Source organism: Lemur catta, chromosome 9, assembly GCF_020740605.2.
Source record: "Lemur catta isolate mLemCat1 chromosome 9, mLemCat1.pri, whole genome shotgun sequence".
Taxonomy (NCBI): domain Eukaryota; kingdom Metazoa; phylum Chordata; class Mammalia; order Primates; family Lemuridae; genus Lemur; species Lemur catta.
Window position 1 is genome coordinate 90,576,044 of NC_059136.1, and position 17,824 is coordinate 90,593,867.

The 17,824-nt window shown below is 41.5% G+C and overlaps 1 long non-coding RNA gene across 1 annotated transcript in view; it reads left to right on the plus strand.

The window, feature by feature from the left end:
• The window catches only part of LOC123644707, a 68,881-nt gene that overhangs the window by 30,843 nt on the left and 20,214 nt on the right, over positions 1-17,824 (plus strand). The window contains exon 3 of the long non-coding RNA XR_006737230.1: positions 8,481-8,713. This is a non-coding gene — a long non-coding RNA (uncharacterized LOC123644707). The remainder of the gene's footprint in view (positions 1-8,480; positions 8,714-17,824) is intronic.

A 17,824-nucleotide genomic window follows, 5' to 3' on the forward strand; every position in this document is an offset into this window, starting at 1 on the left:
CATTTTTAGATTCAACTTGCTAAAATTTTGTTAAAAAAGCAAATATAGTCATGAGGGATGCTGGCCTATAGTTCTCTTTTTTTAAAAGTCTTTTATTTTATTTTTAAGATAATGCTGAAATGTTCTGGCTTCACAGAACAAGGATTTCCTCCACTTCAATTTTCTGGAAGAGTTTCTGTAGAACTGGTGTTAGTTTTTCCTTAAATGTTTGGTAGAATTCAACAGTGAAATCATCTGTGTTTGTAGTTTGATTTGTGGGCAGATTTTAAATTATGAATTCAATCTCTTTAACAGAATCAGAAGTACCAGAACAGACTCTTATGTAACCATTCCTGGCTAAGAGCTTTAAAACTCTCATGTGAGCAAAGATTGGTAGTAAATACTAGACTTGGACTATGTTACCATGTTTGAATTGTATGTCTTTGTTACTTATATTTTGGATATGTGTATATACTTAAATTAATTTTTAAATAATATTTCATCAATCACTTAATGATTGCATATTTCATGCATAGTATGTGCCAGTTGTTGCTGGGAGCTGGGTATTTGGTGCTGAAAAAAAGTCTTGGATATGTCTCCCTGAATCTTATCATATATGCCTCATTCCATAGTGAATTTTCTAAAAGTTAAAACTTGTGCTTTCTTTATAAAATCCTAGGTTGTTTATATGCTATCTTCCTAGTTAGATTGTAAACTAGTTGGGGGTAGGTATCCTATCATTTTCATCTTTGTAATCAGATCCTAGCATAATGTATTACTCTTGGTAGGTTCTCGAGAAATGTTTGTTGATCTGACTCAACCTGTTGGCATGATTTAGGAGAGTCCACCTAAACTGGCTAAACCTGACATTTATTGCAAGCAAACTGTAAATCATGTTTCTTATAAATGGGTGTACTTAGGGAACAGGTGTACTTACAGAGTAGATGGCATTGTGCTATATGATCCATCTAAGGCACTAGCACTGCTGTGTGCTACCACTCCAGGGGAGATTCCATTTACATCACAGTTTATGAAAATGCAACACACAGCGCATTGGCTGTGTGCTGAGAAGCATCTCGTCTGAACAGTGGTCGTGTTGGTACTGTTTCTTGCCCAAGGCAAATGCTCTCAGCCCGCCACCCTTCCATTGCTATGCAGTGCTCTTTGTCTTGGACTACCTTTTTGTTTCCTATTCTACTGTTCAAAACTTTACTCTTTTCAAGCTTTCTGTCTTTCTTCTGATTCCACACTTTATCAACGCAGTAACTTGGATATAGTGAAGAATCAACTTTACCCGGGGAGAGAGGTCTGGCCTTTGCTCTTAGCAACTTGGATGTGATCTTTTGGCCCTCAGAATACCCTGCCTGATAGGAATGTCTTTGTTTGCCTGGGGGCTTTGGCCACCAAACTGGCTAACAATGTGATTTATGATGGGGGCTTTGGGCCTCGGGGTATATTTTGTCTCTGAGGGACTGGATGCTAAAGGTAATAGCTTGACCTCTGAGAAGGGCTGGACTAAAGGTCAGACACATGGGCAGTGTGTGAAGGAGCCCCAGTAAAACTCTGGACACCAATGGCTCGGGTGAGCTTCCTGGTTGCAATACTTTGCATATTGTCACACATTGTTGCCAGGAGGAGGTAACGCTGTCCAGCCTCCACAGGGACAGGACAGCTGGAACGTTTGGACACTCCCCATGCATCTCTTCCGTTGGCTGATTTTATCTGTGCCCTTTCATTGCAATAGACGTAGCCATGAGTATAACAGCTTTCAGTGGGTTCTGTGAGTCCCGCTAGTGGATTAATTATCGAAAGTGAGGGTGGTTTCGGGAACCCCCCTTTCCTGTACTTGGTGTCAGAGGTGAGGGCGGTCTCTTGAGGGGACTGGTCCCTCCAACCTTTATAGTTGGCTTCAATTCCTGCCGACTGTACTCTTCTCTCTTACAGTGTGGATAAAAGTCAAGTTAGAAGAAGTGAATTTTTGCTATTTCTCCCTTCACTTCTATAAACTTTCCTTTATCTTTTTCCACAGAAACCTCTATACCTTCAAGCCTCGGAGTTGCCTTTTCTTCAGTCCACAGGTATTCCTTGGTCTGCACTCTTGCTCCCGCGCCCTCTCACCTTTCTGTGACCTTGCTCCGGGATCCCTTTTCACCTCTATTTTTAACTCCTCCCCTCTGCGGTCTTTTACCCACTGAAGGAATATGCTCAAGTCCACTCTTCTTTGATAAAAAAGAGAGAGAGAGAGAGAGAGAGAGAGAAACTAAAACAAACAATGCCCCAACCTAAACACTAGAGTACCCTGTGATTACCTCTCCTTTGAAGAAAGTTATATGCTTGGTTTCTCCATTCTGTCATTTCTCGTTTGCATTTTAGCTCATTGTGATTTGACTCGCTCTCACTGTGGTTCCACTACAAATGCTCCCACAAAGGCCATGAATAACTGCCTATTTGCAGCTCTGTCGTCCATTTGGTAATTGAACAAGTATTTATTTAGTACCATTATAAGTGAGGTATAATGTTGGGCCTTGGGGGTTTGTGATGACCAAAATAGATGCAGTCTTGACCTCAAGGCACTTATAGTCCAGGAGGAGGTTAAGACAAGCACTCAGAATAGAGCATGCCAAGTACCACATCCTGGGAAATATAGGCGCTCTGGGAAGCTTCTCTCTAGCATTTGGCGTTATGGACCAGGCACTGGTCCTTCCTCCTGGATCTCCTGTTTTTCTAACTACTGCTTCTCATTGCCTTTGCTTACAGCTTTCCCTTTGCCTACCCCTTTAACTTTGGTGTTTTCTAGCATCTGAGCTCAGAATTCTTCTGTCTTCGCTCTCTGCCCTCCCTGACAGTTCTCCTTCACTTTTAAAGCAGTAATTCCTACCTGTCTACAATGATTCCGCGCCTGTATCTCTCACTTAGGCCCGACCCCTGTGCTGTGGACGTGTATCACCCACTCCCTTTTGGACATACTTGCCATGCCTCAAATGGGTTTCCCCTCAAAGCAGCTCTGCCGTTTGTGTTTCTTACCTTGATGCATAATTAACGTTGCCATTCACCTAGGCACGGATGCCAGAGACCTGGCTGTCAGCCTCCTCCTCTTCCTCCCTCTGCTGCCCCGCACAGCCACGGCCTTTTGAGTCTCCGGTGTTGTGGGCATTTGCCGTCTTCTCCGTCCCGGCAGCTCTGGTGCAGGCGCGTGACACGCACTTGGCTCCCTTTGGGATTTTAAATTTGGTTTTCCTTCTGCTACCCTTGGCCCTTCAGTTTTGTTTCCAAAGACTGATCTTTAAAAAATATTAGTCAGATCATGCCACTCCCTGCTCAGGATCTTCTATGGCTTTCCGTCACGTTGAGTATCAAAGTCAGAGTCTTCGTGGTGGGCTGTGAGGCCCTGCGTGACCGACTCCTAACTGACCCTCCTGCTCTCCGGCCCCTTGCTCCAGCGCGCCAAGCACACGCCAGACCCAGAAACTTTGCATTTGCTGTTCCTTCTGCCTGAAATGCTCTTCTCACGGATGCTTACGTGGTTCACTCTCCTACTTAATGCAGGTCTTTATCAAATGTTTATTCTCCAGAGAGGCTTTCTCTGACCATCCTACTATGTAATACAGTGGCCCTCAGAGCCATTCTCCGAACTTCACCCTACCTCAGTTAGTGTTCAAAGCACTTCCCACCGTCTGATGTTATATTGTGGATTTATTTGTTTCCTGGCCTATTTTCTTCCTCTTTCACTAGAATGTAAACTGCACTATGGCCAGGGGACATGTCAGCAGCACCCTCTTGTCATCTAATAACCAAAAATGCACATTTATTTCTAATGGCCCCTTGGAGGGAAGGTTCGGTGCAGCCCCTGACTGAGAACCGGCGCTGGAGGAAGTGAACTGGACACCCAGGAGGTTGTAACAGGCAGATGCTCCTGGTTTTTATTGATCATATTTCTATCATAGCCTGCAAGATGATTTGTTTCAATTATTCATTTCCAATTCTGTCTCCTTCTGCTAATCTGTGAGTGTTCTGAGTAGGGATCAAGATTTGTCTGGGCGTATGATCCCATTTAATACATGCATATATATGTGTGTGTATTTGTATATATGCACATGTATGTTTTCCCTGTCGGACTGACCAGCCTCCACAGCCTTGCACTTTTCCACTCTCTGATGCACCAGGTGTCATTCAGCAGGTATAGTAAAGCAAAGCAGGGACTTTGATGTTACAGACACCGGCCCTTGTGCAATTCCCAGCCCAGTCCTGAGCCAGAATCCACTCCTGCTATTGTGGGTGTGATTAGCTCCAGTTTACAAATGAGATGGAGGCTCATATTCTTCCCCTGGAACTCACTGATTGATAACCAATTGGCCCTTGTAACCTAACCTTTGCTGTTGCCTCCATTACAAAAAGCTCTGAGCTCAGCCCTAAGTCGTGATTCTAAAGAGAAGGCTCTTCAGGTACTGACAGAAAATGCTGACTGGCAGTGTCATTATTTTAGGTCGAGGTGACTAATAAACCTGCTGTCCTCCTGTGCTCTGTGCTGAGGGAAAACGACCTTTGATTTGCAGCAGTCGCCGCTGGCCACGCCTGCAGTCATCGGCAGCTGATGGTGCCGCTTTGTCTTGTGAGACATTAAATGACCTGCTTGGATCTACTGGGCTAATTAGTGACATAGCTGGGATTGGAACTCAATATTCACTTCTACAGATGACTAGGCTCCCTCTGTGCTTGGTGTCTTCTTGACTTCAAATGTTTCTGGAATGCATATCTGTTAGGACCCTGAATCCCTGTGACCTTTGTCGGTCACTCCCCCACCCCAATCCCCCCCCACCAGGGGCTCAGGGAGCACAGAGGACAATCCCTGCAAACGTGTGCTTTGTCACCAGCAGAGGGTTTCTGTTCCCACCTTTTCTACCTTGGTGACTTGGGCTGGAGCCCATTTAAACCTCAAGCATTCTTTTTATCCTTTTAGTTCCAAGTCTAGAAAGGCTGAAGGACCATTGGCCTTGTTTTTTAGCCACAACCCACACTCTATTTTTGCCCTCTGACTGAGGTGTGAAAATATGAATTCTTGTCCGTTAGGCCTGGAACACAGCTGCCATCTTTCCCCACAGCGAGGTTTTTCAAAAGCTTTGCTATGACCAATTAGAGGATTGTAAAATCAATTTACTGGAATTGACCGGCATTAAAAAAACAGAACAAATAAAATAGAACAGAATATAAAATATAAAATGGCAGTGAAGTATTATTCTGTGAAATGTTTTTGCAGTCGTATGTGCGTGTGTACGAATGTGCATATGTGTGCATGTGAGTGTATACTGGATCACAATTTAAAATGTATTTCTTATTACACTTTGGAGTAAAAAAATGAGGTTCTCAACCTACAGGTGATAATCATGATTTGGCAGAATGTATCAGAATGATATACCACTAGGGGTAGATCAGAATCTCTGGAAGAAGGAGCTAGGTGTGTGTGTGTTTTAAGTTTCTCAACTGATTATAGCAATCTCTCTTGCTATGTTCCCAACACATGCTTGCACACACACTCGCGCGCGCGCACACCCACACACACTCTCCACGGTTGTTGAGAACAACAGCATCGTATTTATCTGGGTATTCCCCCCACTGAAGCAGTGTCTGGCACTCAGAGGGAACTCCATAAATGCTTATAACTGTCAAACGGCAGAGGTTTGAAGTCTAAAAATTGCAATCTACGTAGTTTTCTTTCATCATGCCTGGCACACATTTGGCACTTGATAAATGCCTCTTGGTGTGGTCATAATGACTTTCGGAAAGCAAAAATACAACCATGACAAGCCAAGTGAGTCAGATGCACAGGTGTAGGGAACAGCCATAGGACTGGGCTGGCCTTCGCCACAGCAGAATAAAGCACTTTCCCCCTCAGTGCACTTGAACAAACCAATCCAAACCAGGAAAGCTCAGAGAAGGAGTGGCTGTCACCTCCCTAAGTAATAGAGCCTATCTCCTCTTAACCTTTGTGACCCTCAAAAACCAGTAAATTCCTTCTTTTATCTATCCTAAATCCTTTATATTACCCTCTAAGCCAATTTTCTGTTGTACTGTATTCAATGGGAATTGAAAACAGCTGGTCACCATCTGCTGTAGATTAATTCTTCATGTACTTGAAGCCTATAATTAGGTCATTCTTCAGCCTTCTCTTCTCCAGGCTAAATATCCTATTTCCTTTAGCCCTTCCCAAAAGGTTTTATTTTCCAATTATTTAATTGTCTTCATAGTGTTACTCTCAACACCAGGCTCTCTGTCTCCACACACCTCTGTTGACAAGGCTGATCAGTGGGAAGGGTTATGGGTGTTTAAAGTCACTCCTGCCACTTCGAGGGAGTCCTTTGGTGTGAGTTGTTTGTTTTCAGAGGGCTGTTTAGAAATGAATAGCAGCCTTCAACTGAACTGGACAGTGCCACTCTGAAACTGGAAGCAGAGGAATCAGAAGGTTTCGCTTTGCTACTACTCCAATTCCAGATAAGCTGGCCCATCCCCCTGATTTTGCACCCCCAAGTCTGTGAGTTAGCCAGTGCCAGTCTGGCTGTAATTCCCAGTCATTCTCACTCTCGATTATAGATGCATCATTACAATAGCGTTTTAAAAATAGAAAGATTTTTAACTTGACTAACTCAGGAAACAAGAGTCTCGTTGAGAGAAGTGTTCTTCCTTTTAAGTCCAGGAAATACCCGCTGGTGGGAGGTACCCAGAAATGAAGAAAGCACAGCCCAGCTCCATTCCCCAACCCAGTGGTTCTCTTCCTTTCCAGAATTACACACGCGTGACACATTCTATAGTATACAGATGTTTATGCAATACAGAAATATTTCATAGATCAATAGGTTTTTGAAATGATTAAAATTATATCTTCATTTTTGTGGCCCTCGGATCTGTCTCTTAAAACTGTGTTGGAGTTTTACAGCATGACTTTTTGGCTGGAAAAAGTTACCCCCTGGTTGTCTGTCCATCATGACTCAGAAATTATGGCCAGACTATATGATATTTTTTGCCTTACTCTATTAAATATCCCCTCTAGCTGTACCAAGCCTAATTCAGACACAGCCAAAAATGCATGGCTTCTGTTTAATGTGCATAATCCCTTGATGAGATAGATATTTTCACCCTCAGTTTTACAAATAAAACAGACACACACACAATTTTTTTTAATGTGTTTGTGGTTACTTAGGTGGCAGAGCTGGGATTTGGATCCAGCTCTGATTGGTCTTTCTGGTGTCATCAGAATCACCTCACATGCTTGTTAAATCACAGATCCCTGGATACCATCCCCAGAGTCTGATTTAGCAGGCAGGGCCCAGGAATCCGCACTCCCAAACAATTTCCACAGCAATGCTAATGCACATAACCCAAGTCCCATTGTTGAAAAACACTATTTGATGCTGGGACACCTAAATTAAAAAATCTAGACTATTGTTTCTCAAACTCTGTTGAACATCTACCCAGAAGCTTATTGAAAAGAAGCCTGGATGCCCCTCTGTAGCTGCTGAATGAGAATTGAGAAAGTTGGAGTCACACATACTGTGGATGTGCAGCTGGGAAGATTCTGAGGCACACTGCAGTCTTCCCGCCGGTGTTTCCTGTTCCCGGCACGTTTACATGGTTTTTAGAGAGCTGGAGTCTGCTAGGGTGAAAGATGGGATGGTAGTGGCTTACAGCTCTTGGCTTTCTTTTTATTTATTTATTTATTTATTTTTTCAGCTCATTATGGGGGTACAAAAGTTCAGGTTATATATATTGCTCATGCCCCCCCATCCCCCCCAAGTCTAAGCTTCAAGCGTGTCCATTCCCTAGACAGTGCTCATCGCACTCATCACGTAGGTATGCACCCATCCCCTCCCCCCATCCCCCCCAGTCAGAACTTCAAGCGTGTCCATTCCCCAGACAGTGCGCATCTCACTCATCATGTAGGTATACACCCATCCCTTCCCCCTAGGCCCCACTTCTGTCCGATACCCAAATGTGCACATGTGGTGCTTATTTTTCCATTTTTGCTGGAGAGAGTTGGAACCCATTCTATTAAGTTAAGTATCCCAGCTCTTGGCTTTCTAATGTGGAAAGAAGCCACTGGCTAAGCAAGCAGTGGGAAGATGCACCCTGAGAATGCTTGTTGCCTTGCTGGGCAAGTATCTCCTAAAAAAGAAGAAAAAAGAAAAAAAGATAAAGATAAAAAGCCATGATTTTGAAAGCCAAGTATTGCATTTGCTATCAGAATATAGTGAAGGGATAAACACTTGTTATGATGTCATAGCAGGTAGTGTTGCCATGGCAACCTAGCAGGGGACTTACAGAGGAGAGAGACAGCAGAACAGATGGGCAGGGTGTCATTTCATTGAGCACTTAGGGGACGCAAGAAGGTTTACTGAAATGAGCAACATAAAAAAATACTCGGCATACTGAGAAACCAGTCTTAGAAGATGAAAACTCACAGGACTTGGTTCCATGAATTTATTTTAAATCTACAAAATATGTTTTAACAGCAGGAGTAGAAGAATCCTTATAGACGTCTGAGAAATCTTCATTCAACAGACCTCATTTGTAAGCAGCTCTCTAGTGAATCACGAACTGTACCACGTGTTCATAGCAGACCATGTGTGGGAAAATGAGTGTGGTGTTTGCACGTAAAAGCCAAAGTCCCACAAAAATGATTAAATTGTCACTAGATGACCTAGAGTTAATTGATTGAATTCAGCACAGCAATTTCTTTTATCAGGTAAGTAGATGGAAATAATTTTGAATTTTTATGCATATTTGTATTTAAATTTCAGTATTATAATATTTATAGACAATGTTTAAAAAAAGATCAAATTTTAATTTTCTAGATGAATTTTTACTTGTATTTATTTAGTTCATTTTTACTTTGAACCAAGGAAAAGTTATTACTTAACACTTTAACATCCACACTTCATCAGTTCCCCAAATTCACGATAACCTACTCAAAATTATTGGAAAAAAACTTCTCTACTTTAACAACTAAGTTTTATTAGTTCCTTAAATACATAATGACTAAATTAAAAGGACTTCAAAAGGAAACATATGGATTCTATACAAAAGTTTATCCCATCACTTGATAAAGATCAAACAGGTTTTCTGGGACACTGAGCAGTAAAGAGATGCTGACCTCATCTGGACAGGGAAAAGGAATTCCTTACATTTTTCTTGTTTAAATTGGTTCTGGAGCCAAAGTAAGGGAAAAAGGAAGGAAGGAAGGAAGGAAGGAAGGAAGGAAGGAAGGAAGGAAGGAAGGAAGGAAGGAAGGAAGGAAGGAAGGAAAGAAGGAAGGAAGGAAGGAAAAGGAGGAGAGAAAGACACCCTATATATGTGAATAAATTCCCCTCAGAATACCCCTTGGGATGAACTCCTGAGAGACGACTTTTTCCTATAGACACGTGTCTTCCCAGTTTACCTTATGCTGCTTCGGAGACGCTGTGCAATTGCACTCTTCCCCCCTCAGGTGCCCTGTGATTTTACTGTTCAAATGTCTCCTTTCGCTTCCCAGCCTTGTAAAATGAAACACTTTCCAAGGCAGGAAATAAGGGCCTCTCTCCGCCCTTCATGTTTTCAGAGGGATCTGGTTTTTCCTTCTCCGTGTGTAGTCTTGCAATGGCTGTGGGGTTCTGAGTTTTACACCACTTCACAGATTCCCACCCGTTATCACCTTGATTGAAGATTGAAGATCTTCCGTCTTCCCAGGATGAACTTCTTGAACTGCTTCCTCCTGTGACCACACTTCCTAAGAAGTGTGGCTTCTGAGATCCAATTGTGAAGCCGCAGCCTTGGTGGGGACATCACTGAAGAGCTGAACCAAGCACAAGGCTGTGCAGGACCAAAACTATCTATTCCTGGCCTCTTTCTTATGCCAGCACTAAGGAAGACTGTTTTGGGGAAAAGTGAGATCTGCTTTTACAGTGGCTGACTACGTGAGAAAATTAGGATTCCATGACAGAAATGATTGGTATAGACAGGTCAGAATGTGATAGTGATCTAATTAATGACCCATGTGCCCATTCAGTCTCTTCAGTTCATCTGTGTTCACAATCACTAGATCATTCCCGAAGACAGAGTAACTCAAAACGGAGGCTGCCTATAAGAAAGAAGGAATATCTCAAATCCTGGGATGAGTCTCTTTATCACTCAGGACTCCACTACTTGGAAATAGCAGAAGCAGATTTGAACTAGTTTAAGCAAAAAGGGGGACATTTGTTTTACAGGTAAGTGAATGTCTCATGAAATCCACGTGCAGGAATGCTACCTAAGGCTCTAGCTGCAACCAGGGAATGCAAGTTGGTTGCTGGTCCCGTGTGTTCGTGCATTCCTCTCTTTACAGACTGGCTGCCCTTGCTTCTCGTTCTCAGTATTGGAAAACAAGGCCATGTTTTGGGGTTTGTTTCCTCCATTCAGGAGGGAGCCATGCTGCAGTGAGAATTGTTCAATTGCATTTCCAATTTCCTCTGAGAAGGGGTCTGTTAGCTCGGCCTGGGACATGTGTACACTCCTGGTCCAATCAAATACGGCTTTGGGGAGGGATCACATTGTAGGAAAATGGTTGTGAGGAGTCCTGCTGCTCGGGCCACGTGGGTGACAATGAACTAGGGTACAGACAGGGCATTTCCAGAGCTTGGTAAATGGGTTTGAACTGGATAAACTACAAGACTCCCCTCCTGGCCTGGCATACCTTTCTTTTTTTCTTATACATTTAAAGACCTTTCACCGAAGATGATCTAAGTGATAAATGTCAATTGCATATAGTATTCAGGATACCCCAAATTTATGTTGCGCCACTGCATCCAAAAGACTTTTTATGGCGATATTATTCAGGATTAGAGATCAGGATTTTTGGTGAATTCCATTCCTCTTGCAGTTCAGTCTTGTTTTTGTTGGCACATGATATCTCACTATTTTGTAACTGATGAACTATCTAAAGATAAACATGTCTAACACGTCTGATACAACGGTGGAGTAACCTCAATGGAAACCTCCCACTTAGAGAAAGGGGAAGAACCGTCCTGGTAATAGAGCCAGAGTTCATGCTTTCTGCAGTTAATAAATTACAGGATCACAAAATCTCAGGACAGGACATCCATGGGTCATCTGATTGCTGGCAGGGGAACGAGTTCCTTGGTCAAGTGAACTGGCCGCCTCGGGGTCCGACCGACGGATTGTCCTTTTCTAGTGCCTCTCAGGTGCATCAGAGAGCGGCACTTGGGGTGATGTGGGGTCCGTACAAACAGAGCAGTCTGCTTTCTGTTAGTGCGGAAACTGGGGCTTTGGGATTGCTTTAGAAGCTGAGAAATTTTGAGCCCTTCTTCACTAGTCACATTTGTTTCATTTTTCCTGGCAGTGCAACATCCTTAAATCCTTAGTTTCATTTGTGGGGACTCCCTTGGCTGTCCAAAAATCCTATGCATCTCTTTCTTAATCCTGGGGCTGGCCTCTCTTTCCCTGACCCTTGGCTCTCAGCGGGAGAGGAGAGCTTTCTTCTCTCCTCTGCCCTGGAATGGCACCCCAGCCTCTACTGCGGCATCATCTCCTTTGTCTGCCATGAGAGCATTTAGTTAGAATCCCCACACACCAAGGCTGTCTTCAGGAGAGCCTGCCCGGACTTCAGGAATGAAAAGTTGAGCAAAGAGCAGTGATTATCACTTCATTCCCCAGCACTTGAAACGGGACAGACTCACCCACACACAACACTGAGGCTGACTTGCAAGGGTGAGCTACATGTGCTGTTGATTGAAGTAGTTGCATATTTTAAATAATACTTGCTATCAAATATTATTTAAAAACATTTAAATAATGTGCTTCTGTCCTCCCTGCAAAAGTCTGCTTGCATTCACTCTCTAGTCTCCAGCACGGAACTCTTAGCCCTGCGCTCAGAATTAATCCTCTGCTCGCCCGCATCCTTGGGCTCCCTTCTTGGCAGTTTGAACTGGGACTCTCTACGGTTTTTGTGTTTTCCTGCCTCTCCAATCTTGCAGCCCTCTCCTCTCACCTCTGATTTTACTTTAGCCCTGGAACCCAAGAGATCCCATAAAAGAGGGTGGATACCAATGGCAGGGGGAGATTCCCCGCTCCTTCTTTGTCTCTAACTACATTTTCTAGTTTCTTTGTTCCCAGAGCAAGTGAATAATCCAGAGAGTAAAGTTGGAAGAAAGTATGTTCCTTAGAGATGGTGGGGAAGAGCCCTCTGACATTTCCTCCTAGGAGTCGTGGCTCTGAAAGATCAGTCCTAGACCAGGACAAGGGTGTCATGAACAAATTTTGCTTTGGGTCAGTATTTGGATTTTAGTCGCCCCCCTACCATGGGTAACCAAACTGGGCTGTCCTTAAAAAAGGTGAGTGTGTCACACTTTGAGCACTGCCTTCCTCCTTGAGGCTTCCCTCCACCCTCTTCAGCTTGCTTTCTCTTGTAAAGAACATTTATTGATTTCCTAGTCTGTGCTGAGTGTCGTGTTCTGTATTAGGTGCACACAAACAGATATTATTCCTGTCTTCATAGAGCTTCAAGTCTAGCAGGGGAGAGTTGATGAGTGACGTATTATACTCGTGAAAAGTGCTTTGAGTGGGGACGTGTATATAGTGGAGCAGAGCCGGGACATCTCATCCGGACATGAGGGGGCCAGGGAAGGCCTTCAGTAACTTCAAATTCACATCTGAGCTGTGAATAGGAGGGAACCAGGGACAGTTAGATTCGGTGGTGAAGGTGAGGAATGGGAAGTGAGAAGCATTTAGGTAGCGAACGTCTAACAGATGGCAGCTGTGTCTCCTTCTGCTAAGATCTAGTTAGGATGGACTCCAGCACTCAACCCACATTTTGCAGAAGTTGAAAGCCTACCTCTCAAGATCTCAGAGGCTGCTTCTTGGGTCGTGCCTGCTACACCCATAGAACTCTGACCTTTCCTCAGTTACCACAGAAATCCACTCACACAAGGAATTTAGTCATGATCTTTTAGCATTTTGGGGTCGCCAGGAGGGATCCCACTGTGCACACTGCTCAGCCAAATTCAGTAGAAAAACAAATTAGAGAATTTTTCTAAAGTCCTTTGCTTACTGTCCCCCCCCCAACAATGGGGGTTTCCTACTTTCCTTTCCCCCTGGGATGGCTCGATCCTCCACCCTTTTTCTTGTTCTCCTCTCATGCCTCTCCTTTCATTTCTTCTCCCTACTTTCTCTCAGGAGCAAATCTCCCAAATTCCTTTCATTTTCCAAGTGCTCAGGGTCTCACCTTTTACCAGTGGTTTCTTGAAAATACAGCCCCTTGATTCTGAGAGTGGGAACTCCGAGCACAAAGACTGGCCGTAGAGGAGATGTGAGTGGGGCGCTTGCTCCCCCCGAGCCGTCTCGTAGGCACCCTCGAGTGTGAGGACAGCCGCAAGAGTAGGCGCCCACGCACACGGATTACTTCTGTTACTGCGACTGTGCTGCCACCTATTACTGCTACTGCCAGTGCTCTTCCTCCTGTTACTAGTACCAAGTATTGAGCACTTACTGGATGAAGCACTTTACGTCTGTCATTTCATCTAATCCTTATGACAATGCCATCAAGTAGGTATTATCTCCATTTGACAGTAAGGAAACTGAGGCTTAAAGGGTTTCAGTAAATTACTGAAAGTCACCCAGCTAGTAAATGTTGGTAATAGCCAATCTTAAGGCCATATATGTAATCGCCATAATAACATGTTGCTCTTACAAAGCACCTTTCCAATTTCTCGGCCTTAATTATAAAATGGGTCCGATTATGCTCCTTTGTACACAGTGAGAAATAGCGCCATTCATACTGTAACACAGCCTGGAACTGAAAATACGTACTTTAGCTGAAAAGCATCTTCAAATTGGAAAAGCATCTCCAAAGTAGTAATGAAAGTCAATGAGAAAATATATTTGGGGATACAGCTGTCTTTTCAGGGACACACGTAGAGAGTCAGGCACAGTGGGAATGGCTGAATTGTGTTCTGTTTCAGTTTCCTAAAGGACTTCACAGTCGCACTATGGAAATGATTTCACATTGAAATAATATTTGCATAAGAAAAAGCTTGTGATTAATTGCATATTGCTTGAGTGTCCATCTGTGAACGGGAAGAATGAGCTGTTTTCACTTATTCTTTGCTTCTCAGCAAAACAAGCAAAATCTTGGCAAATATCTAATAAATTTGGAGACCACATGTAGTAATTTCTGCGTTAGTCCTTCTCTCACTTCCTGCCTCCAAACTGGTAACTCAGAATCGCTCCAATTACATTTTCCAAAACGTTGACTGTGAACTGTGACTCGATGCGCCACATGCTCCCATAGCAACCTCTTTTGAAGCTTCAAAAAATACGGAATTGAATCGCAAGATTTTCATGGTTCAGTGAAAAGAATGTGAGATTTATAATCAGAAAATTAGTGTTTTCATTTTGGCTCCAACATTTACCAGCTCTATGATTTACCAACATCAGGTTCCTTTTCTGTCAAATGGTGAAGGAAGTATGGAGGTCTGGGGAAAGAAGGAACATTTATTGAGCACCTCATAGCAGACACACGCCGTAATGCCATTTAATCTTCGTAACAATCCTGTATGATCAATACTGTCATCCTTTACTTACAGAGCAGGAAGCAAAACCTCAGGAAAGTCAAGACACATCTATGAGCTCATCAACTGTCAGGGTTGGTGACAAGGAGCACCCCAGTGATCTCTCACTGGAGAAGGAAGACCATGGCAGCTGTGCTTCCTGTGAAACCTTCTGCTGCTTTCTTCTTTGCTGACCAAGTTTCTCTTCAAAGCTTTCCCTGTGGCCCCTAACTTAGTCCTTTCGCTCTTGGCTTGCAGATGAAATCAGCTGCTTCCTCTAATCCCCTTTGGGTTCTTGATAGTCTCTCTTTTCTATCTCTCAGTCCACATGTGGGGTTATGTATTTTCATTCCTTCTCTCTGGAGTCTCTTATGCTCATGCAAACTTCCTGCCTGGAATTTCTTTCCTTTTCCTGAGATACCTGTTCAAGATTACTGTTTCCTTAAAGTGTTGTCTAAAAAGCAAACATATAACATGAAAGTAACACTACCATATTTTTTTAAATTACATTTTTAGTTATTTGTGGCAGATGATAAGTACACAATTACTTTTTGTATATTGACCTTATAATCAGAAAAGTTGCTGAATGTTCTTGTTATTTCTGGGAACTTATCTAGATATTCTTGCATTTGCTATGGTCAGTTACATTCTTTGCAGGTGATATTAGTTTTGTTTATGGTGTTACTATACATGCTAGTGTATCCATTATAATGTCAACTAGATGAAATGCTATAGGGCATGCTTGTCTTGTTGTCCAAGAATACTTCTAACTTTTTATGATTAATTATATATATATTTATTTTGTTGTCAGCTTCTTGAAATGTCTTTTCTATATTTGTTGAGATGATCATATAGTTTTTCTTCTTTATTCTTTTAATATTATGAGTAGCATTAATAGACTTTCAATTTCCAAACAGGCGGATTTTTAAATATAGGTATTCATAGCTACTATTTCTAATATAATTGCATTGAGAAGGTAATTTATATGATACTATTTGCTATTTGTCAAGACTTTGTTTCCTAGTGTATGGTTATTTTTCAAAAATTATCCATCTGTGCTTGAGAAGAATGTATATTTTGTAATTTGGAAGGGGCTAGGTTACTGTATCTATTAATTACATCAAGCTTTTAATTGTCTTATTCAAATCTTCTGTATCATTACTAATGTTTTATCTGTTTGAGCTATCAATTAATGGGAGAAAGAAGTGAGTATTTGTGATATTATCAGTTTTGTGTTATATATTTCGAGGCAATGTTATTAGGTACATAGAATTTTAGAATTTGTTTTTTAATATTTTATCATTATGTAAGAATGCCTTTTATCCCTATTATTGCCTTTAAAATTTGTTTGGTCCTGTGCTAAATATATTAAATAGCTAGTTCAGATTTCATCTGGTTAGTATTTGTTTGATGTGCCCTTTTTCATCATTTTGTTATCAATTCTTTGGGCTACAGTGTTAGGTCTTTTAAACAACATATAGCAGGATATAAAAATTATATATCTGATCTGAAAATATTTGCCTTTTACTTGGACAATTAGTCCATTTATATTAATTGAGATGACTGATAGAACATATTTCATTGTATCAAAAATGCCATCAAATGTAAGATACATCACTATGTACTGCTAAAAAAAGAAAAGAAAAAAAAGAAATGCTTCCAACTGTAGCTATTCAATGCCATCAATTGTAAGATACTTTATGATATTGGAGACTTCACAATTTGAAAAAAGCATTTCAAAATATAACTATACAAACACACCACTTTCTAGTAATCATGTTGGCATAAGTTCAAAAGTTTGACAATGTACCTGTTAGGGAAGCTATGGATAAACAGGTAGTGTTATATATTCCTGGTAAGAATACAATATGACACAATTCCTATGGTGGAGAATTTGGTGATTTCAAGCAAAATTACATACTGATTTACTCTTTGACTCAGCTTTCCCTCCTATAGAAATTTAGCCTAAAGATATAGAAGCAAAAATACAAAATTACTGATAGGTTATTAATTGCAGTGTAGTTTGCAATAGTAAAATATTGGAAAAAAATCAAATGCCTATTAGTAGTGTTTTTGTTGATAAACTATGGCACACCTATCTAATGGAGTATTATAAAACTGTAAGAAAACAATTTGGAAGATCTGTCTCTCTATAAATATATATATATGTGAGTGAAAAGAGCAAAGTGCAGAAAAGTATGCATTATATGCTACACTTGGGTAAGAAAGGGGGTGCAGGAAGTGAAAACATATATAGTATTTGCTTATATATTAAAAAACAAACAATGGAAAGATAGAAACCTAAACCTAATAAAAATAGTTACCTATGGGAAGGGAAGGAAGTTTGGGGGAGAAGTCATAGATGGACACTGGACTTCTCTAAATATACCTGCTTAGCAGTTTCACTATGGAACCATGTAATGTTTACATTAAAACGGTAAATAAAAACCAAAACAAGCCCGGACGTGGTGGCTCACGCCTGTAATTCTAGCCCTCTGGGAGGCTGAGGCAGGTAGATTGCTTGAGGTCAGGAGTTAGAGACCAGCCTGAGCGAGACCTCGTCTCTACTAAAAAAAAAAATAGAAATAAATTATCTGGACAACTAAAAATATATATAGAAAAAATTAGCCGGGCATGATGGCGCATGCCTGTCGTCCCAGCTACTTGGGAGGCTGAGGCAGGAGGATCGCTTAAGCCCAGGAGTTTGAGGTTGCTGTGAGCTAGGCTGACGCCACAGCACTCCCTCTAGCCAGGGCAACAAAGTGAGACTCTGTTTCAAAACAAAACAAAACAAAACAAAACAAAACAAAACAAAAAAACCCAAAACAAGATGTACCTCCCATATTAACAACCAATAGAAACAAATGAACCTAACTGATACAAAGTTGGTGGTATAACCACACAGAGAAGAATTATTTCAAATGATTTTAAAGCAAAGTATTTTAACTGTACATTTCAAATGAGAACCACAAAAAAATCTTTTGCTTTATTTAGTAGTTTTAATCTTAGAAATAAAGCAGTCTATATTCTAGTCTTATTTTTGGTATTATTATTTTAAAAGTATAAATATAAAAAGAATAAATATGTTAAAGTTAGTGAGCAATTTATGTGAACCTCATTAGGAGCTAAGATTTGTAGTGTAAGAAAAATAGAATACAAATATAAAATAAAAGAATTTAAGAAAAATCATATAGTTGGGAATATCAATGTGAAATAAGAGTTGTATTCTACTTCTAAAAAATTAGTATATCCTATCTCTATCAGCTGAAAGCTCTAGA